We start from the raw sequence: 15886 nt of genomic DNA on the forward strand, positions 1-15886 counted from the left end.
TGCACTCAACACTTTTCCTGGAGCTGAGCATGCAGCTGCAAACCAGCGCACAGAGTTCCTGCCGACAGAAGGAATGAAAGAACAAAATTCTGATTGCACAACCAGTTTAGGCATTAGGGTTCTGGTCATTCCTATTGAAGCCTTGGGAGAATTTTAGGAAAATGTGTACTGATGGACAAAAAGGTGATGCAGTTAAGTCATGGCTATCACATGTGACTCTTCCACAGACACATTTGGCCAAAAGTGATCTGAGCTTTCCACTGACACAGTTACAACCGGGGCTATCGTTAAGTGAGTACCTACTATGTGCTGGGCATGGGGGTAAGCATTCCACACACATCATCTCATTTTATCCTCACTGCTTTAGATTCAAGGAAACAGAGCCTCCAAGAACCCCACCCTACGTTAAGCAAGTTTTCCCATTCCTGTTGGCTGCTGGGAAGCCCAGGGAAATGTCTAGAAGAAGTTACAACAATATTTAGATATTTATTCAGAACCTACTCGGTGCCAGACACTGAGCTGGTAACTTTCTGCATGTTACGTTATTCCATCCTCACAGTCTTTCTGGAAGGTCTGCGATCCCCATTTTACAGCACAGGAAATGGAGACTCATTGGGGTGAAGTTCCTTGCCCACTGTCACACAGCTTATAAGTGTCAGAGCCAGGATTCATATTCAGGTCTTTCTGATGCCTAAGTCTGCATTCAGTCACCTCCCTTTAAGCTTTGTGTTTTATAAGTGAACAAGCAAAAGTTGGAACTAAGAAAACCAGCCTCAACGGCTTTGCTTAGCTCCCCTTAACGCTGTGAGGGTCTGAACTCTCAAGACATGTTCTGGGGAGTCCCACATTTACCCCTAGAGGGTGATGGCTTTCTCAATGGTCAAATGAGGATTCTGAAGCCAGGAGTGGTTGTACCCCTTTCCCAAGGCCTCAGGGCAAAGTCAAAGACAGAGGAATTCCTCGGCTCTGCCCTTGGTTGAGTTCAGAGACACTGAGTAGAAACACCCTCTGGCACAGCGTTCTCTTGAGTGAAATATGGGTGGGAAGGACACAGAGGGAAGCTACATTAGGGACCCACGCTTCCCTCTTTCCCTCTCATGTCCCTCAATCCAGCTCCAAACTCAGAGACAAGTCTGGGTCCAAGAAAGATTTGCCTGATCAGGATTTGGGTTTTTTGTCCCTTGTATCAGAAGGAACACCTTCTAATGAACAGCAATGACCTGTCAAATGGATACACTCATATAGCCACCATCTCAATCAAGATAGAAGATATTTCCATCTCCCCAGAAAGTTCCCTTGTGCCCCTATGCAGTCAAACTTCACCTCCACCCAGGCCAGGTAAACACCAATATAATTTCCATATTTTCTTCTCTCTCTCTTCCCCTCTCTATTTTTAATTTCCTTTTCTTTTAATAGTAATATTTTTCCCTTGTGCAAAAGCTGGTAATTGCAATTTGCACATATTCTTGGGTTACTGTCTTGTCAGCTTGTTTTTCTCCAGTGTCCTTATTTGGCAAAATAAAAAGTTTGCAACCCTACGACTGTAAATTTTACTGGTCTATGAAATCTAAAAATCTATTTTTTTTTTTTTTTTTTTGCGGTACGCGCGCCTCTCACTTGTTGTGGCCTCTCCCGTTGCAGAGCACAGGCTCCGGACGCGCAGGCTCAGCGGCCATGGCTCACGGGCCCAGCCGCTCCGCGGCATGTGGGATCTTCCCGGATCGGGGCACGAACCCGTGTCCCCTGCATCGGCAGGCGGACTCTCAACCACTGCGCCACCGGGGAAGCCCTAAAAATCTATTTTTATAAGAGCAGAACTAATTTGCTTGACTGGGGGCGTAAGAGAAAGGATTATGAACAGCTGTTGGGAATAAGGATGCAACATTCTATTTACAAGATGGCAGACCCTGAACTAACCAAGTTAGTCGGCAAGGTGTGCCCACGGTGGACATTGGCAGCTGGTTCTGAAATTCATTCCCAGGTCCACCTCTGAGTTCCCAGGTGACCTGGGACAGTGGTTGCTCTTTTCTGAACTCATTCTGCTCATCTGTAAAGTAGATCGGGTTGGTCAGATGATTTCTGTGGTCTGATTTCTTCTCGGGCTATGTTTGGATTCATTGGCACTGATTTCCCCAGAGATGCTCGAGGTCTGAACTCCAGGCTAGCATTTTCAGCCCAAAGGAAACACGGTTCTAAACATCAGGTTTCGAACGAGTTCTATCTAAAGTTTCCTTCCACCTCTTTCTGGGAGGCAATCAAGGGGTCCCTTTTCTAGGAGACTAATTTGTTGAAAAGCATTTGATTGTTGTATTGGAAGGCGCACCGTATGTATAAAAGGTGTTTATGAGGCTCCGCACAGTACAGTTAATAACCAACCAAGACCAGGGCCTTTACAACAGGGGCCCTGGCTGCGAGCATCTACACTGTGCCTTTCTGAGGCCCACTAATATATAATTACAGTGCCTGGTGTTCTGGAATATAAACCCAGGGTGCTTGCTGCAGGCCTGCGGGTCAGCCTTCTCTTCTATCCATGGTAGCACTCTGTACGTGTCTCAGACTCAGCAGAAATATGCCTCCTGACCTTCTCAATCCAACTTATTGGACACCTGCAGGTTCTAAGGTAGGCTGAGCAAGGTGCATTTTGAGATGCATTGAAAGCAAAGAGCTGGGCAGCAACCAGTAATAAAATGAGCTCTGGTGTTTGTTTTCTCATGAAGGGGAAATTCATTGCTGACGGGCCAACTAGCTCAAGCTATGGCCGTTTCTTGCCGTGAACAGGACAACTTCTTAGGAGGCCTCCCATTCCCACTTTGGCCCCATCCCTGAGCCATGCCCCATAGGGCAGGTAGCACACACTCCTAAACATACAAATCTGACCAGATTTTCTTTCCTTAAAACCTTCTGATGGTCCCCCACTGTTCTCTAGGACCAAGCTCCACCTCTCCATCATGGACTTAGGGCCCTGCACCATCTGCCCTGTTGATTCCCTGGTCTCTGTGTGCGTCAGATCACCTTTGCTCCCTGACTCGCTTTCTCACTGACCTCCTTTTGGGTCCTTCTGCCTCTGACTCCCCATGTGACTTCGGGCCTATCACCTAGAGTGATCCCTCCCCCCTCCCTTCCTTTCCTCAGTGCCACTGTCCACTGTGCCCAAGGAGGATGTCGGCAGCCGGTTCTGAAATTCTTTCCCAATTCCACCTCTGAGCTCCTGGGTGAATAGTTCACAGTATGGATGAACCATACTTTATTTAACCTGTTTCTCATTGATGGTAAATTGCTGCTCAGCCTTCAGATGCCAGAGTCAAATGCCACTTCTTCTGGGAAGCCTTCCCTGATCTCCTGGACCAGGCCAGGTTCCCCTACTTGGTTCATTTATTCTTTCTTCCAGAATTACTCCTTCTACAGTACATGTTCTCTGCCTGAAATTGAGATACACAGTTTCCAGGAAATAATTCACTTAGGGACCATGTACTAAGAATATCCTCGTGGGCTTCCCTGGTGGCGCAGTGGTTGAGAGTCCACCTGCTGATGCGGGGGACACGGGTTTGTGCCCCGGTGTGGGAAGATCCCACGTGCCACGGAGCGGCTGGGCCCGTGAGCCATGGCCGCTGAGCCTGCGCGTCCGCAGCCTGTGCTCCGCAACGGGAGAGGCCACAGCAGTGAGAGGCCCGCGTACCGCAAAAAAAAAAAAAAAAAATCCTCGTGTTACAAATGCAGAACCTGAAGCTCAGATGGAGTATTTTGCCCAGCATGTGGGAGAGCTGGTAAGTGACTGAACCAGAATTCAGTGACCCTGAAACACAAGCCCTTGACCAAAAACACAGGCTCATCAACATTTTATCGTGACGTGGTGGGGAATGGCACATAGAATACTCAAATACATAAAATATCTGTCCCCAAAATATAAGAAAAAGTGTAGCAAGACTTCAATGAAAGACACAACCTATTCTTAACGATTATCGTTTGGTGATGGTTCTGGGAGTGAATTTATCTTTCCCTTTCAGCTTTTCTCAAATATCCTAATTTTCTCCAATGAGTACCTTTTTTTTTTTTTCTAAATCCATTTAAGTGAGTAAAGTGTGGATTGCCTGAAACATTACAACACTCCTAGAATTTAAAAAAAATATATTACCCACAATATCACGGCACTAAACAAACCGTTTTCAATTCCGAGTTTGCCTCCCAGGACTGATCTCTAGAATACTTCCTTTCCTCATAATTGTCATAGTGTACCTTCTATGTTGGCATTCTGTTCTTGTACTTAATATTTCACCCTGACGATCATGTAAATAACAGGGTAATTCTCCATCAAGGTGAACCTCATCTATGGTTCTGGAGTCATTTGTGTGATTCTGGCATTAACAATGCCTCCAAGACCAGCACCGTCTTTTGCTTTTATCCAGTTCACCCTGGCATTCATTCTTCCATTCAGTGATTTAGTCATTCCCTCCACGACTACTTTTTAAATGCTCACTATGCACCAGGCACTTTACTAGGTATGCTTCAATCTGCCTTTGCTACGTGACAGTTACTGCAGAAATCCAAATAATTTATTTCTTAAGGTATCTTTAACAGACTATAGGTGACTTCAGGAATTAGAGAGATATCCTATAGGAAGCCGAGGATTCGTGCCCTCGCGCGATTTCTCCCTCTTTGTTGATGAATTTTAAACAGTGTATTATACAGAACTTTATAGGATTCTTTTACGTCCATTGTCCCTTCTAATTTGCCAGCACTTGAGAAGAGGGAGGAGTTTTCTCCAAATGAGGAGACTGAGGCCCCAAGAGATTATTTGATCTGTTCAAAGTTTTTCAATCCATGAGAAATGGGCCCATAACCACATGCATGGTGCTTTGACTTGATTTTCTCACATTTTAATATATCTTGGGGATATTTCTATGTCAGAACAGCCATTTTTAAAAAAAATAGTTGCAGACTCTTTCACGGTGTGGATGAACCATAATTTATTTAACCTGTTTCCCACTGATGAACATTTATATTGCCTCAACTTCTTCATACTTCTGATGTTGCAATTAAATCCTTGTAATACATCTATCTACACACTGCTATATATAAAATAGATAAACTACAAGAACCTACTGTGTAGGGAACTAAAAAAAGAAAAAAAAAGAATCCCTGTAACACATCTTTGAGCAAATGAGTATATTTCTGTAAAATAAGCTCTTTGAAACATGCATAGGTTCACGGGCAGGCACATTATAAATTTTGACAGATAGCCCACAAAAGCCTCTCTAACTATGTTGTGTACTGACGCCTATTTGCCAGCAACTATGCCAGCTGTTGAAGCTATAGATCTTTTTAAATTTGCCAATATTATGAGAACAAGACAATAGGTCTCTGTGATTTTCAATCTGCATTTTCCTGATTAGCGGTGAGTTTGAATATTTTCTCTTATGCATATAAGCCTTTAGCGTCTCATCTAGAAAGAACTTCCTACAGTCCCTGGGAAAGAGCTTTACAGGGAGGGCCCCTGGGGCCGGTGCAAGCTGGGGCAGGTTTTCTCCAGGAAGCCCATGGTTTATGCAGTCAAATCGTGAGGGCAAGTGGAAGCCAAAAGGGAGAATAAATTACAAGGTCAGTGGTTAGGTGTGGAGAGAGAGAGAGAGAGACAGAGAGACAGAGAGAAGATGGGGCCAGGGTATGTCAGTTAGTTTGGATAGTTTATGATATAGCCCATAAAGGGAAAGAAGACTATGGATCCTCCCTTTTCATAGTTCCCAGGACATATCACAGGAGTAGTGACTCACCATGAAGCTTGATTCTTAGGGCCCCTCACTTGCGCAGACCCCTTCCGTGGCCCAGAGAGGGGCTTAACAGTGGGTTCACGTGATCACATGTGCTGTAGGTCGAATGCTTGTGTCCCCTCCAAATTCATATATGGAAATCCTAACCCCCAAGGGATGGTATTAGTAGATGAAGCCTTTGGGAGGTGATTAGGTCATGAATGGGATTAATGCCCTTATAATGGAGGCGTGAGAAAGCTCCATCAAATTAAGTTACACTATAAGATGGCTAGGAAGTAGGCTTTGCAGACATCAAATCTACTGGCACCTTGATCTTGGACTTCCCAGCCTCTAGAACCGTGAGAAATAAATATTTGCTGTTTACAAGCTACCCAGTTTATAGTATTTTGTTATAGTAGCCTGAATAGATTGAGAGAACATGTTTCTGTGAAATTTTCAAAACTAGATATTTTAACTGCATTTGGGTAAGACTGCTGTCTCCTTCTGTTCCAACTTCCCTCCCATTACATTAGTCCATGTGTTGGGTGGCAACATTTTCAGGAGCTGGTCAAGAGGACACTGAGTTAGGGATACTTCTAGCCTGTATTTAGTGAGATATACGTGTGTGGTCCACAGGGCCCATGAATAGTAAGCCATTGATGGCTGCCCCAGTGTTAAGTGTGGGTTCAGGAATACAGCTCCTGCCTCTGGGCCGACTCACTGCACTGTGACATGGCAGTGCAAAGACAGACGCTGTATTGAGATAGGAACGTGTCCTGTGGGCCCTAGTCACAGAGCTAGGAGGACTGAAGAGGAGAGAAGAAACACATTTGAGAGGCAGTGAGCCAGAAGCTAGGCTATGAAAAATTCTACACCCGTCAACCGTGCACGACTAAAGCAGAGATTTCTGTTCACATTAATTCCTAGTCAAAACAGAAGCTCTTTCCTGTCAGAATACACTCAATAACGCAGCATTTTGTTGACAATATAATTATAAACCCACCACAATTTATATGAGCAACCCATGAAATATAATTTACCAGAAATATTGTATTTGAAGAGTGCAAACCTGTATCTTTTAGTGAGGACACCTATTGGTGAGGTTGCATGCTTCGTGCAGCCCAAATATGTTTTCGTTTTTTGATCAACCACATAAAGACTGAATGATTTTTCTATTCTCTCCATAGAAAATATCACAAAGCCATCGTCATAAGAAGAGGCAATCAGAGAGTGTGCAGCCAAAACCGCAGGGAGAAAAGCATTACAGAGGTGTTCCAGGCAGCTAATGAATTAAAATACTCTTGTTTTTTTTTCTGGAAGTTTTTATTAAAAGATTGGTCGGCTTTTTAGAATTAGTATTTTGTCATGATTTCTTTTCTCATTTTAAATAAACATTACTTGCATGCCTAAGTTTGTGTTCACGCCTTTGCATTCTTTTACTCGATGAGGGCTCCAAAACTGAATATGCTTCAGGTCCCACCGTTTGTAGGCCATTTCCCACTGTTTGTAGGAGGCCGTTTGGGGTTGGCCTTCATGACCTGTTTAGTCTAGACTGTAAGCACAGGAAAGGTGAGTTTATGTCATCTCTTGTTTAAACTCTTAGATCACTGTTACACCTGCAGTGACCAGTGTCAAGTAGTCACTCAATAAGTCTTTACTTGACTTATGATCTGGTATGAATGAACAACTTTTCCAGCTCTGTCTTTTTGGTACCTATGGGAGATCAGATTATTGTTAAAAAATATTCACTCTCTTCCCACCCTCACTACCGAAGGAAGAATATACTTCCCCATCCACTGCTATTGAGTTTGGCCACATGACTTGCTTTGGCCTCACGGTGGGAGGACTACATTTGCCATCCCTTGGTTTTGGATGCTGGAAGACGTGATGCGGACAGAGGCTAGATACCAGCTGTGTGGTTAACCCTGCCCTTTTGTACTTCTACTCTCACCGTGAGAAGGACAGGCCGTGGCTAATCTGCTGATCCAAAGAGGATGAGAGACACGTGGTGTGAACCCAACACAACCTGCAGTCTTTGGGCTCTCTGGGTGCAACTGGACCCTGACGTCTGGCATGTTTCCTGGTTTTTGCCTTCTTTCTAAAAACTAACCAAGAAGCCATACCTCCACGCAGACAGATACATGGGCAGGGGTAAGATGAAACAGCCAAAGTGAGAGGCAAGAAAATCAGCCTTGCAATGCAACCATTTAGACAAAGTCAAATATAGATTTAACAACTAATTATAGGAGGAAGCTGCAAAGTGCGTTATAAAATCAAGTGTTTGCACAGAAACATTTTTGCTAGAAAGCAAAGTGGTAGCTCATTTGCATGTTTGGTATTGTTAGCATACAAAGGAGCCGAACTGCTAAAATTAAGATAGTGAGTTGTTTGAAAACCTCATTTTAAAATAGAATAAATCACGCCACAGACAGATGTTTAAGAGTGTGCCTGATGTGGGGAGAGCTGGCCTCCAGTGCTAGGCCTGGTGGGGTTGAGCCTTCATTCCAGAAAGGCCAACCAAATTCCTCTCGGAACAGCAGGGATCAGGAATGTTGGAAACTCACTATCTGTGGCTTCCTGGGAGACTGTCTTGTGGGGTCCCAGCCTAGGGCTGAGCTGAGAGAGTATCAATTCTGGCAGCCACCAGTGACCGAGCCATCTCTGTGCCAGGCACATGCCGAGTGCTCATCTGAAGTAGAATGAGACAAAGTAGGTCCTAGGGCGTGCAATGTCAGGGACCGTCCCTGTACTTACAACCCTGAGAGCTCACCCTAGGCCCAGATCTCACATGCAGTATCAATTTGAACCCTCATCCAACTTCACGATTTAAAGTATTAATATCATTATTGCCATCCTGTTTCACAGATTGGACGTGTGGAGGATGGAAGAGGTTCTACAACATCTCCTGAATCCAGTAGGAGGCAAGTGGGGGTGACCCTGAATTGACCCAAGTCTAACTCTAGAGACTTGTGACCAACAAACTTTTTTGTTGCACACCTCATTATGAAGAAAATGTGTGAAGGGACACTTCCATCAATATTTATTTATTGATTTATAAATGCCATGCAAGCATGACTATATTATCTACTTTATATAACATGCCCCCGAATAGAAATATGAAAATAACGAGATAAAGACAAAAAATGGAAACACTCTTATTTTCTTCATGCACTAAAATGGATTATCTGCGTTTTCCAGGGTGTGAGTTTTCCCCACTTTGGAGATATGTACTTAACAACTATACATTTCATTCTGACCTGTTCTAGGCTAGGAAGGTATATTAATCTGGGTTCTTGAGAGAAATAGGATATAATATCTATCTAACTATCTAGTGAGAGCGAGAGACTGATTGATTATGAGGAACTGACTTATATGATAATGGAGCCTGAGAAATCCCACAATCCGCTACGTGGAAATTGGAGACTGAGAAAGAGAATGGGAGACCCAGTGAGGCTGGTCCTGTAATTCAGTTGGGGTCTTAAAGTCTGAGAACCAGGGGAGCTGATGATGGTGTATCAATAAATCCCAGTGCAAGGGCAGAAGACTGATGTCCCGCTCAATCAGGAAGGCAGGCAGGGAATGGATGCTCTCATCCTCACAACATGGGGGAGGGCAATCTACTTTACTGAATCCACCAAATCAAATGCTGTTCTCATAAGGAAACACACTCAAAGATGCTCCCAGAAACAGTGTTTAATCTGGGCATCCCATGGCCGGTCAAGTTGACACATAAAATTAACCATCGCATGGGAGCTGTTATTATGAGTCCATCACCTTGGCCTTTCTTTTCTTGATGTACACCTATATTAGTTTCCTATTTTTGCTGTAACAAATCACCACAGACTTAATGTCTTAGAACAACACGCATTCATTCTCTTATGGTTCTGAGATGAGAAGTCTGAAATCGGACTCACTGGGCTAAAGCCCAGGTGTCAGCAGGTTGGTTCCTTCTGGAGGCTCCAGGGGAGAATCCGTTTCCCTGCCTTTTTCAGATTCTAGTGGTGCCTGCATTCCCTGGCTCGTGGCCCCTTCCTTCATTTTCAAAGTGCACCATTCTACTCTCTGCTTCCAATCGTCACATCCTCTCCTCCTCCGACTCTGACTTCCCTGCATCCCTATTATGAGGACCCTTGTGATGACATTGAGGCTACCCGGCTAATCCAAGATAAGACTCTTAAGTAAATCACATCTGCAAAGTTGCTTGTGCCATACAAGGTATCATTTGCAGGTTCCAGGGGTGAGGTGGAGATACGTGGGGGCCATTGTTCAGCCTTCCACAATACCCTTCACAATTTTTGCCCAGCTGTGGCCTTTCCTAGATTCAAAGCTCCACAAGGAAGAGGTCACCACGTAGGGTGACCAACCATCCAGGTCTGCCAAGGGCTTTCCTGGTGTTTGCATGGAAAATCCCATATCCCAGGGAACTCTCAGTCCCAGACAAACCAGGACAGTGTGTCCCTTTACTGCTATCTGTAGGTGCACGTTACTTTATTTAGAGTAGGCATGTAATGAGTGTTAGATAGACCCTTTCTGCAGGGCTGAAAAGATTTTCCCTTAAAGACTGTCTAGACTTTTCTAATCCCTTTAACTTCTCTTTATGGTCCAGGTCACCCCAAAGTCCTGAACATTTATCCAAGTCCCAGATTCACTGCACAAATCTCTTACTCCTATGTGCATATAAACTGTTTCATGAAAGTAAGTACTGACGCTCCACTTAAGATATTCAACTCATGAACCTAGACATTAAATCACCTTATATTTTTCTCCTTCGGGTCCTAAAACAGACAAAAATCGCAACAAAATGCCGAGTAGGTACGTCCTGCCTTGCCAGCACAAGGCATCTACACAGTAATGCAGAGTAATGAAGTGATAAATGGAGATGGAGAAGAGAGGGATGTGGGTGTGACAGGATGGTGACAGGTTATCGGTAGTGATAAATACAAAGCCATTGCCTAAAGCAGTCATTCCCAAGCTTCAGTCATCTTTATAATTTTTGAAATATGTTACCACATCTGTATGTTGTCACCTGTAGTAACTCTTTTTTCTTCTTTTTTTACTTAAATACATTTTAAAAGAAGATTAAATGTTTAGTAAAACCAAGTTTTTTCCCCAATACACATTCTAATAAACATGGGATTACTGGAATTACCTATTGATGTGTAACAAAATACTCAAAACTTAGGGACCTAAAACAACATTTACTACCTCACAGTTTCCATTGGGCAGGAATTCAGATGCAGCTTAGCTAGGTCCTTTGGCTTGAGGTCTCTCAGGAGGCTGCAATCAAGGTGTCTGTTTGGACTGCTGTGGACTCGAGGCTGGACTGGGGAAGGATCCACTTGCAAGTTCTCTCTGTGGTTCTTGGCAGGATTCAGCTCCTCACAGGGGTGTGGACTGAGGATCTCAGTTCCTTGCTGGCTGGTGGCCAGAGGCCATCCTCAGTTCCTGGCCACATGGGCCTCTCCATGGGGAAGCTCACAACTTGGCAGCTGTCTTCATTGACTCGAACAAGTCAGAAAGTAAGAGAGGGCGTGCTAGTAAGACAAGTCACAGATTTTTGGAACCAGTCACATCTTGAAAGGGACAGCCCATTACCTTGGAAGGAAGTCACTAGATCCAGCCCAAACTCCAAGGGGAAGGGATTATCCAAGGGTGTAGGTACCAGGAGTAGAAATCATTAGAGGCCGTCGTCCATGTCTGCCTATCCTAATATACCCTGTGAAATCAACTTGCTTACTCCTTAGGGCCCATGTGCTGCACATTGGCAATTCCTCACATTAAGGACACGGATAGGCTTACCTTGCCATAAGTGGCAGCTGATGGAGGCAATGTGGAGGTGGAGAGTGTGACCCAGCCACAAAGACCATGGTAAACATTTGGAGGTTGGGGCAGAGAAGGTGAGTGAGAAGCTGTACGTGAATTGATAAACTGGAGTGGAAAGATCACTGGAGCAAAATGAGGCTGGAGAGTTTTCTGAAGTAGGAGAAAATTCTAGAACCATTCAGCAGCCAGTCACCAAGTTCCCATGGCAGGCCCAGCACAGTGGGAAATTAAATAATAGCTTCTTCAGTTGCAGGGAAAATTATTTTAGATAGATTTTTTTTTTTATGTTGGGGATAGGAGTTTATTAATTAATTTATTTATTTTTGCTGTGTTGGGTCTTCGTTTCTGTGCGAGGGCTTTCTCTAGTTGTGGCAAACGGAGGCCACTCTTCATCGCAGTGCGCGGGCCTCTCACTATCGCGGCCTCTCTTGCTGCGGAGCACAAGCTCCAGACGTGCAGGCTCAGTAGTTGTGGCTCATGGGCCTAATTGCTCCGTGGCATGTGGGATCCTCCCAGACCAGGGCTCGAACCCGTGTCCCCTGCATTAGCAGGCAGATTCTCAACCACTGTGCCACCAGGGAAGCCCCTATTTTAGGTAGATTTTGACAGGTAGCAGTTGATAGAGACAGACTTGATGTGAATTCATTCTTATTTGGATGCAGATTTTCCCAATTGTTCGGTGTTGCTTTCTATATACTGAGAACTCCCCAGTCCCTTGAGAAATGAGATCTTACCCAATTCTCTAGATCAAGGGTCAGCAAACTACAGGAGCCAAATCTGGCCAGCTACCTGTTGGTTTATGATCCAAGAGCTAAGAATTTTTTTTTTTACATTTTGAAATAGTTACATTTTAAATGGTTGTACAAGTACCAACATAATAGCCTTGATTTTAACTCCAGACTGGCAAAGCCTAAAATATTTATTATATGGCCATTTAAGAAAAAGTGTACCAGTCCCTGCTCTAGAGTTCCCCCAAACTCCATACACAGCACAAAGAGGATATCAAAATACGATGAGTTATGCCGTTGTTTTAGAAAGAAAGAGAGAGAGAAGTGAGGGGGGAGGGGAGGGGAGGAGGAAGGGAAGACCCCTACAGCTCACAGCATTCACAGTTCTTCATGCCACCCCAGCCGGACTCCACCTGTGCTGACTCCGTAAGTACCCAAGCTGGCACGGAAAACACTGTTTCAAGATTAACTCTCAGCCCTCCAAATCTCTCAGATGAGAAAGAAACTGAAATATTCCCTAGCTTAAAAAATAAAGATAACTTTAGGAACTAACCAAAAAGGAAAACAGAGACATCACTTCAAAAACATTAACTCAGGGTTTCCCTGATGGTGCAGTGGTTGAGAGTCCGCCTGCCGATTCAGGGGACACGGGTTCGTGCCCCGGTCCAGGAAGATCCCACATGCCGCGGAGCGGCTGGGCCCGTCAGCCACGGCCACTGAGCTTGCGTGTCCGGAGCCTGTGCTCCGCAACGGGAGAGGCCACAACAGTGAGAGGCCTGTGTACCGAAAACAAACAAACAAACAAACAAAAACACTAACTCAGGAAGATGCATGCATCTCAATGTTCATTGTAGCATTATTTACAATAGCCAAGACATGGAAGCAACCAAAGAGTCCATCAACAGATGAATGGATAAAGAAGATGTGGTATATATATAATGGAATACCACTTAGTTATAGAAAAGAATGAAATTTTGCCATCTGCAGCAACATGGATGGACTTGGAGGACATTATGCTAAATGAAATAAGTCAGAAAAAGATAAATACTGTATGATGTTGTTTATATATGGAATCTAAAAAAATACAACGAACTAGTGAATATAACATAAAAGAGGCAGACTCACAGATATAGAGAACATCTAGTGGTTACCAGGTGGGGGGGGTGATACACGGGTGGGGAGTGGCAGGTACAAACTGTTGGGTGTAAGATAGGCTCAAGGGTGTTGTTCCCCCAACATGGGGAATATAGCCAATATTTTGTAATAACTGTAAATGGAAAGTAACTTTAAAAATTGTGTTAATTTTTTTTTAAATGTGGTCCCATTATCTGGAAACTATTGTGGTAGTGGCTTAAAGGGAAAAGAAGAAGTTCTCAATAAAAACCCTTAGTCCAAGAAACAGAGAAGAGAGGGATGGAAAAGAAACAGCTTCAAAAAGAAGAACAAAGGGCCCCAGAACTCTATAGAAGGAAATGTAAACAAGGAGATTGCGTGTATTGTTTTCTTTTCTTTAAAGAGAACATAACTCACATCTTCAGGAAGAAAGAACAAGATTTGAATGGTTTCCCAAAAGCATTGTCTTGAGAAACACTTTAGGTAGTGTGCCAGTGAAAATAGAAAAGAATGAACCTGAAAACCCTTGAGATTTAGAACCTATGGCAAAATTATGAATCCACTGGCAAGAAGGGAGGGAACAGAACCACATAAACCAAATGTTTCTGTCCATAACACAATAGCCATAACATAATAACAAATATCTTTAACTAAGAGTAGAGAACTCTGGGATGGAAGAAGTGTCTGACTTGGGCTGAACTTTCTCAACCTCTGAGGCCAGTGTTTCTAACTGGTGTCATACCACTTCCTTCTTCTGTGAGAGAACAGCTCGAAGACATCTATTTTTAACATCTCACATTGCTCCTTGGAACTGGGTTGTAACAAATGTATTGATGAGCACAGGATGGCAGTTTCTTGAAAAGGTAAAATTATGCTTATCAGATGATCTGGTCGTTCTACTTCCAGGTATTTACCCAAGACACATGGAAGCATATGTCCATACAAAGACTTGTCCACAATTGTTCATAGCTGCTATTTGGAATAGCTGAAAACTGGAAACAATCCAATGTTCATCAACAGATGAATGAATAAACAAATTGTGGTATATCTACACAACTGGACATTATTTGCCAGCTGAAAGAAATAATCTTTGGACGTGTACTACAACATTTACAAATCTCATAACAACTATACTGAGTGAAAGCAATCTGACCAAAAAGATGACATGCTGTATTACTCCATGTATATCAAACTATAGGAAATGCAAACTGTTATATAGTAACAGAAATGACATCAGTGGTTATTTGGAGAGGGGGGCAAGAAGGAAGGGATTACAGAGAGACATGAAGAAACTTTGGCGGGTGATGAATTTGTTCATTATATTGAGTGTGGTGGCATCTTCAGGAGTGCATATATACCTCAAAATTTATCAAGCTGTGCACATTAAATACGAGTAGCTTAATTTATGTCAATTATGCCCTAGTAAAACCGGTAAAAAAGACACCTGTTAGAAAACTCAGTATTGTTAAGATGTCAATTTTTCCCAACTTGATCTATAGATTTAGCATAATCCAAATCAAAATCTCAGCACACTATTTTGTAGATGTAGACAAACTGATTCTAAAGTTTATATAAAAAAGCAAAAGACTCAGAATAGCCAACATAATGCTGAAAATGAAAAACAAATTTGGAGGACTGACAGTACCGAACTTCAAGACTTAACATAAGCCTACAGTAATCAAGGCAGCACGGTGTTAGAAAGGGAACAGACACATGGATCAATGGAACAGAAAAGAAAGCCCAGAAACAGACCCACACAAATATAGTCAACTGATCTTTGACAAAAGAGCAAAGGCAATACAATGGAGAGAAGATAGAGGACAGTCTTTTCAACAATAGTGCTTGGAAACATTCTGACTTCCATAAGCAAATAATGAATTTAAACACAGACTTTACACCTTTCACAAAAACTAACTCACAATGGATCACAGACCTAAATGAAACTCTTGAAAGTATAAAACTTCTAGATGATAACATAGGACAAAATCTTAAATTTGGTGATAAGTTTTAAATACAGCACCGAAAGCACAATTCATAAAAGAAATGATTAAGTTGGCCTTTATTAAAGTTAAAACCTTCTGCCTTGCAAAAGCGACTGTTAAGAAAATGAAAAGACAAACCACAGATTGGGAGAAAATCTTTGTAAAACACATATCTGAGAAAAGAACTAATATCCAAAATATACAAAGAACTCTTAAAACGCAACAATAAAAGTAACACACAGCCCAGTTAAAAAAGGGGAAAAGGAAAAGAAAAAAAAAAAAAGGGAAAAGATCCAAACAGACACTTCACTAAAAAAGATATATAGATGGCTAATAAGTGTATGAAAAGATGTTCAACATCATTTGGGAACTGCAAATCACTAGGGAACTGCAAATTAAAACAAGATACCATTATACTATTAGAATGGCTAAAATTCAAAACACTGAAAACACCAGATGCTGGTAAGGATGTGGAGTAACAGGAACTCTTATTCAT

This window comes from Neophocaena asiaeorientalis, unplaced genomic scaffold (genome assembly GCF_003031525.2).
Source record: "Neophocaena asiaeorientalis asiaeorientalis breed wild unplaced genomic scaffold, Neophocaena_asiaeorientalis_V1.1 scaffold438, whole genome shotgun sequence".
Taxonomy (NCBI): domain Eukaryota; kingdom Metazoa; phylum Chordata; class Mammalia; order Artiodactyla; family Phocoenidae; genus Neophocaena; species Neophocaena asiaeorientalis.